Raw genomic sequence first — 8634 nt, forward strand, 5'->3', positions numbered from 1 at the left:
TAGAGGTGATGTTTTAATTGCCTCCATGCCCTGTAGGTAGAAACAAGCTGCAACAAAGTGTATTGTGTTTTTCCCAGCCTCTACATGCTTTTCACTACATTTCCCAAGCTCCTTTCTTTGATGGTTAAGCTAATCCTTGTGTATATGAGGAAATGGAAAGATCAAAACCTACTCTGATGGATTTGTGCACTGGATGCTTTATCAGTAGCACAGTGACTTTAGAAAATCTTTATAATGTACAACTACCAGTTACTGAAAAAAAAAAAAAAAATTTTTAAAATCAATTGATTAGAGTTCTGTCATTAGTGGTATTCATCATTCATTGGCATTCACTAGCTGCCCCAGCTGGTTTGCATTGCAAATTAATCTAATTTTTCATGGATGGCTATAAATGTGTATGAGCTATGTTATTCATATGTAAATATCCTTTTGATTAAATCCATCTTCACTTGCCAATGCCCTAAAATGCTTTGATGTTCAATATTCTTCAAGCTTGTAGGCCAGGATTTTAGCCATGCTACATTTTTCAGTAGTTTATGTCTGCTCCCACAAAGTCTTTCATTTCTCCTCAACGGAAGGGAGAAGGCCCTATAGCAACACTTCCTTGTATCTAATATATGTATCTATATATCTAACATTGGTTTCCTACATATTAGATTTTATTGTATGCTTGACTCAAAATGCTGTTTTGATGGATTTCTTTTAATTACTTGGAACACTTTCAAAAACAGGGTTTTGTTTCTAGGTTAAAATTGAGATGATGATGATGATGATGATAACTTCTGAATTCTGGCAAGAGAGCTTTTCCACATTCTTACATGCTGTTCTCAAGCCACTTATTAGTGGGCTGTTGATTTATAGCCAGAAGGTAGCCTCCTCCCAAGAGAAAACTCTGAGATATTTGTTTGAAAATATCATGCTCATTTTATTTCTATAGCTGGTGAGGTTATAAGGATTATAAGGCTATTATAAGGATAAACTTTCATGTTTAAGCAGTACAATTGACTTGGAGGCTAACTGCCATCAGCTTACAGAAGTCTTTAATTTTCTACTGCTTTTGGGACCCAGTCTCTAAGAGCTGGTTTGAAGAATGCAAATCCCCATGAAATGGTTTCCTTACACAGCAATATTGCAGTGTGCTGCGCCACCTGTAAGAGCAAGCTTCAGTTCGGCTGCTGGTCATCTCATGCTGGTGATTCCAGGACTGGACAAACCAATTGTTACAGTCAATGTCTGCTGGATCTTGCCCAGCAGCTTAATCAAGGAGGCTAGTTCAGCTTGGATCTTAGTGACAACGTGCCAGAGAGAAAAGTGTCTTACCTCTAAGCAAAAGGATATCTGTCCTTTTGGGCAATCAATCACCAGAAGGCATAAAGACCAAGAACACAATTTCTCTCATCTCAGAAGAAACTCATCATGATTTACATCCCTGTAAGTGAGAAAAAAAATGAGGCTCTGAATATCTTAGAAGACATTATCTAATTGGAGAAAAGGTTAGGTTTGCACATTTACCAACTATAATAGTATTTCTTCTCCTCAGCTACTGTTGGTCAGACTTGTGTGTGTGAAATGCAAATGCACATGTGTGAGAGTAAGAGAGAAGGTCTTATCATTGGCCAAATTTGAGCAGGAATAGGGGGGAATATATTCAGAAAAAACTTGTCCATTAGTCAGTCACCCTTACTGCTTTGCCAGCTGCCTTTCATGTCTTCACTTGCATCTCCTAAATGTATTTTCTTTAGGAATGTAATTGTAAAAAGGTGAAACACAGGCTGTTGGTAATGCCATGTTCAGAAGTACAACATCTAATTAGAACTAAAGCAATAAATGTGTATCTGTCTGAGAAATGGACATAACTATGATAACAATAGTAATGAATCCATTGTTATTAAGAGGTAGTTAATAAAACTGTGATGGTTTACCTTGAGAAGGCAGAAGCTGCACACTTTGGCTCTCAAAAATTACTCTTTTTAGTTCTCTAGAAAAAGGATTTTTATCTTCCTTTAGACCTTTCCAGTTCTAGTTCTTCCTGGGGAATGGAATTAAGAAACTGGGTGTACAGTCCTAGATAAACCAATTAGTACTGTTTTTACATTAAACAATATATTTTTTGTTAGAAGAACTGGAGTAGACTTGTAAAGAACTTGAATTTTTCGGTCTAAGAGTCTTGGAATGCTAATTTTTGTGTCGGTGTAATTTAAGAGCTGTCAGACTCCTGGCAGAAAGGGTGCAAAGCTATCAGTGCCCCCTCTACTACTAACACTTCCCAATTTCTATCATTGCAGCCATATGATGGAAAGAACTACTTGCTACAGCCCCCCCACCTCTCCATATTACCTCCCTCCCTGACTATCCCAAGAGTGGGTAAGATAAACCCCACATGGATTTGAGAGTCTAATCTGAACAGAAAAAAAGCCTTGCATATAATTAGAAATAGCTATGTAGAAGTCTAAGGAGAAAATTTTTAGTTAAACTCATGCATGACTTTTGCTGGAAAGCAACTTGCCTTTTGGGTATTGATCTAGATATGTATGTGACACAACAACATCAGATGGACTTTTCTTCCTGGGCAGTTTTCAGTTATGGTCCATTAAAGGACCTTCTTGCTTTATTATTTAAAATCTCAGCTCAGTGCAACGTGGGACTAAATGAAGTACTCTGCTGAACTTATCTTGTATATTTGTTGCTCAGTGCAATGCTGTGTTTCTGTAGAAATTCCCTTAGTCTAACTTTAGTCTGGGTATATTTGCATGACAGTAATGACATCTCAAGTACAAATAACAGTCTTCTACCTGACAACTACTGTCACAGCTGTAACATTCCCTGAAGTCCTATGACCCAATGTCTCGCTCTAGTTTTGGTGAGGACTGCTGAGATGACTGGTCAGCATTTGGAGTCCTTCCCCCTAGATTTCATCCTTACCCTAAGTTACACTTATTACTCCAGGATATACTTGGTTTCTTTTTTATCTCTCTGCAACACAATTGCCCACCTTTACTTTTTTTCCAGTGTTTTGCAGCTCCGTATTTCTACATTCAAATCTGCTATATATGGCCATCTTCCTTATGTTGAATAATTTTTCTTTTCTTTGTTACTTTTAAGTAAAGATTTTTCCACATTTATTGTGTATTCCTTTAACTGACCACTGGTGAGTTTTTTATAGCTGTGGATTTCCTAGTGCCAAGCCTGTGCCCCATTTCTTATGCCGTGCCTGGTTTTCTATGCTGCATCTTGTAACTGAGCTTCCCCAGGCCTCCATCATCAGGCTGTGTTTCTCCATGTACCACATTCTGCTAGACATGGAACCATGCTGTTACCATACAAAGATACACAGATGTAAAATTAATTAGCCATAGACACCTAGTTAATTAGGGGGGAAAAAATCTTGTTCCAAGGAAACAAAGTTAAATTAAGTTGCAAGCAGGTCAAGGTAAGTTCAGATAGAGAAAGGCTGGTAAGTCTCAGTCCTACAAACTCAGTACAACACTTATGGGTTGTTACTAGCTATAGCAATAGCATATCAGAGGGCTAGCTGGTCACAGCATTGTGAAGATGTCCTGTGCCAATTGAGTATGCTAAATTAAGACAATTGTACAAAGGTGAGTATTTAATACACCAGAATGAATAGTTTTATGTAACTTTTTGCCAACTCAGTAAGAGGGTGCTCACTCAGCTTTTATTTTTGTTGTTAACATCTGTTACAATAATGTGATTTTAAAACAATCTTCCACTACTTTAGGTTAACATCTGACTGCAACCTATTTGGACTTGTTATGGTTACTGGTATCAGTAGATACAAGTATACAGCTATATTGCACTAGTTAGGCTTAGTTTATATAACAGTGCCACTTCCACTCAGAGCAGCAAGTGCAAAGCAGTTCCCCACCTCTTAAAATAAACAGCTTTTTGTTACACAGAAGGATTCTGATTTGATTTGAGGTTTTCTTTAGCTCTGCCTTCTCTGTGACAGACATCAGCTGTAATAAATTTTGATGCTTCATCCTCTGAAGTTGTTGTTCTTTGAGCAAACTACTGCCTAAGTAGGGGTGCAGGAGGACTCTGAAGAATAAAGAACAGCCCTGGTAACAAAACTGGATTATCACTTTCTGAGGCAAGTGCTGTGAAATTATGTTGTATTTTCTTGGAAAGTTTTTTTCCAGTTAGACGTTCTGCTTCTTGTAGTCATAGTGGCAGCTGGACAGATGGGGCAATCAATGCTTTTTCTCAAATAAAATTGGATTATTCTAAAGATCTCAATTAGTCCAGACCTAGATCTTGGTATCACAGTCTGTTCCTTTCCACACAAAACACTGGAGAATTAAAGTCTTTGGTACCAACCTGGCATCTCCATAATTGGATTATGACATGTGCCACTAGCAGCAACTTCAATGTAAATATATATGCAAATTTCATAACATATGAATGATCACAAATTGTACTTACGCATCGTCTGTTTGGAAATAAAGGAGAGCTTATTTCCACTCCCCCTTGACCTTTCATCCTTTTAGAACTGTCACTGATGTGGACGTGAAAGATTGCTTAATTGGAGACAGCTAAACTGTGGAATTTGTATGGAAGAGCTCAACTCTGGTGACAGACTTCTGCTTGATTTTTAAAGCCTTAATTTTCCCTATATGAATAATGTCTTTCATGTGAGCCTGAAGGAGTAAGAATATGTTTCAGTGGCTAGTACATGAGCGTGAAGATTGTATATAGGCCACACACAGTAACCACATAAGCACTTCACAGGTTGTATTCAGTATGGGATCATATAGTTGTAGATACCAAAGCTTCATATTGTGAATTTATGAAGGCATCACTTGTGCATCATTTCAAAGCATTCTGAACACGTGTATTTTCATAAAGCTTTGTGATCATACAAGTTGTACAAGTACAAAGAGTTACTTCAGGTTACTTCTAGGCAGCAAAAAAGCTGATCTTTCTGATGCTCTTCCAGAACTGAAATTAAGTCTGTACATTTGTTTCTTTCTCACATATATCTGTGCGTCATCCATCAGCTGAAACAGGCTGATTTATTGCAGTGGTGTACAGGTGGAATCTGACTATTTACCAGCTTTCTATACCTTGTTAGCCTTTGTTTAACATTCATCTACACAGAGACCATTGATATTAAGAACTGCATATCTCAAGGACACATTTCAATTTTTCATGAATAGACAGGGAAGACGTTCAGATACTAAAAAAACTATATATATTTATGAGATTATGAAGCATTGCTTTGTACCTCAATCACTACATAAAACTGAATCTCATTAAATAAGCATTATCTGCTGTGGCTGAGGTTAATTGGAAAATACAATTAGTTAGTTTGCTATAGATTTAGGAGACTGCAGTGTCTTTTATTTGTCCGTGACCAGGAATGTTCGGCCTTCCTTCCTTCCTTCCTTCCTTCCTTCCTTCCTTCCTTCCTTCCTTCCTTCCTTCCTTCCGCCACTTCCGCCACTTCCGCCACTTCCGCCACTTCCGCCACTTCCTTCCGCCACTTCCTTCCTACCACCACTTCCTTCCTTCCTTCCTTCCTTCCTTCCTTCCGCCACTTCCTTCCGCCACTTCCTTCCTTCCGCCACTTCCTTCCTTCCGCCACTTCCTTCCTTCCGCCACTTCCTTCCGCCACTTCCTTCCGCCACTTCCTTCCGCCACTTCCTTCCGCCACTTCCTTCCGCCACTTCCTTCCTTCCGCCACTTCCTTCCTTCCGCCACTTCCTTCCTTCCTTCCGCCACTTCCTTCCTTCCTTCCGCCACTTCCTTCCGCCACTTCCTTCCGCCGCTTCCTTGCGCCAATTGCTTTCATTCATGTACTGACAAAACTATCATTCTTCATTTATATAATAACTAAATTTTAATCATTACTTTTGAAAGCTATAGGGAGGAAACATAGCACAAGGTTGGATCCTAAGTGTCTTTTTGTTAATCCTGTCAGACTCAGTTATTAAATACATGGTCTTGAATCACTTCCCGAAATTTTTTAACTTGTATTTTGTATTTTTAGCTCAATTTTCAGCACTAATCACTTGAGCTTTGTGAGAAGCAGTACACTGAAATATTTGTGAAATAATCTTACTCTGACTTAAAATAGCATCCCGTCCCAGTTGAGAGCTAATTTGGGAGAGAGTCTCCCAAAGGAGTTCCGGTAGGAAAGCAGATCCAATTGGCCCCTCCCTGCAACTGGTCCGTGAGAAAATATCTCCTTGGAGAAAGGTGGGAAAAACTTGTTTATTAAACAATAAAACCTTAACAATATCAAACAATAAAACACCTTGCCGCTCCAAATAGATGACAAACTGAGAAAGTCCCTCCCCGGGTTGCAGCTCAGCTCCCTCAGTCTCTGATCAGTCCCTCCAGTGCTGGAAATGTCGTAGGCCAGGCCCAGTCCAGTAGGCCACAGATGCAGCTGCTGGTGCTCCCCTGGGTGTTCAGTCCAAAGCAGGTTTCAAGAGGTCCAAAGAAAAGAGAAAAAAACCAAAAGTCCAGGGAACTTCTTTGCCTCAGCTAGCTAACACTAACTAAAAGCAAAAAAGAGCTCTTTCCCACTGTCTGCCCATCCGCAGACAACACAGTCAGGAGCAGGAATGTGGAGGAGTGAGTGCAGTGTCTGAAAACAAACTGCTGCTTCTTCTTCCTCCCCTTCACTCTCTGGAACACTCTTAAAGGTGCAAAACTTATTATTCAACATAAACAGAATGAGACAATTGGGGATAAAAGCATCATATAGTCAACCCAGGACACACCCCAAACATGGATAAACTTTAGACCCTGTGAAACAGACCTCTCCTGCTAAGTGTTTGTAACTTTAGTTGACACAAATTTACATGAGGAATTTGAATGCCTGCTAATATTATCTGTCTTGCCTATATTAGCATGTTGTCAGATGTGTATCAATAAATCTTTCATTGCAGATGAAAAAGGAAAAATGTTATTATGACTGATGTGGAAGTTTTCATTACTGTTAATTTCTTAGGACTGTTAATTTCTTAGATTATTAGCTGAGTTTCTTAGTTATAGCCTGAGCCATAGGATTTCAGGGCAAATACGTAATTTTAAGAGCAATTGGTGGTGTGTCATCTTACAAGTACCAAAAAGGAACTTGTCTCAGGATGACAGGGAATCCTTCAAATTCAGTATCTTTGTCAAAGATGCAATCCAATGAGCATGCAGGGTGATGGTCTTTGTCATTCCTTTCCCATCTTTCAGAAGTATGTATTTCAAACAACATCAGAGAAAGCCCACCCTGGCAGGTCTGTAAGTGTGGATGGAGTCCATGCATGGTATCTCAAGGATGTATGAATGATGCCTGAGTCTCCCTTCCAGGAGCTTAGCCAGACAGAGCTGGTTTCCCTGTGTTATACCAGTGACAGTGACTCTGCTTCTGGAGGATGTTCTGAGCCAGACCCATTGTATCAGGGGCAACGGCATCTCCAATCCCAGCACTGGCACTCTGTCACCATAGTGATTGTTATGGTTCCTTTTTATGTCCTTCACTGTTGGAGGAATAGCTACATGACAAAAGCCACATAAACATACTCTAAATGACTAACCAAGAATTGAAAAAGTACCGGACCCAGCTATCAGCTGCAAGGACACTGTGTCCTTGAGCATAGTTGTGGTCCGATAACTAGATGCTGTAATTGAGAGAGAGAGACGTGAGAAAAGGGAGATATAAGTCCTAAGGAATGAGGAAGAGCTGATATTGTAGTATAACCAATAGACTGCTTGGCTTACAGAATATGTATGAGCTTATTACTTGTTGTGCATAAATGTCTGATGCTCTAATCAATAAACGAAGCTTGCTGATTCTCACATTGAGCATCCCGAGTCTTCTCTCACCTCGACACTTCACGTCACAGGGGGTTCTTTTTGTTCCACTTGCGGTTTGCCCACATTTTAACTACTTGAAATTCTTACACTGTTTCCCATCTCAAGAAGCTTGATCTTGAAACTGAGCAGCAAGTATTGCAAGATATCCCCAGTGGACCCTTCAGAACCTGCAGTGGCAAGTGAGCAGCTTTTTATATGTACTTTCATATTTAGATCAGCTTTATGTCGATTACAACTACCATAACCCCTAATTGACATCATAATTTTTTTTCCTTCCATTTTAACACAAGCTCAAAGTTCACACAGAACCAGTTTTCTATGCTTAAACTCTATTCAATACTGGAGCTAGACATAGATTCATACATTTTAGTAAGTAGGGCTTTCCAGCTTCATTAACTGATGTACCATGACAAGTCCAGTCCACATGATATGTTTCTCCAGTGTTGCTAAATTCAGATCTGATCAGCTAATGGATAGTTTCATACACTCAGTGATGCAGAAGATTTTTTATTATTGAAGTAAAGCCAAACTAGAGTTGAATGCAATATTCAACAGATTTTGCTAGTTCATCAGTCTTCAAATGGATGGCCTGGAGTCACTTCACTGTCCCAGGAGACAGATCATCTAAGAGCTTTTCTTCTCTCTTATACTCTATCTCAAATAATGACTGATGGTTGCAAGCTCTGCCCATATGTGCTGTTCTCACACTCCTACTGCAGAAGCCATGGATGCGTGAAGTGCCCAAAACTCGTTAACACACTATTGCTCGTCATTCTTTTCCTGCCACTTGGAGGCTAC

Source organism: Ammospiza caudacuta, chromosome 3 (genome assembly GCF_027887145.1).
Source record: "Ammospiza caudacuta isolate bAmmCau1 chromosome 3, bAmmCau1.pri, whole genome shotgun sequence".
NCBI classification, from domain to species: domain Eukaryota; kingdom Metazoa; phylum Chordata; class Aves; order Passeriformes; family Passerellidae; genus Ammospiza; species Ammospiza caudacuta.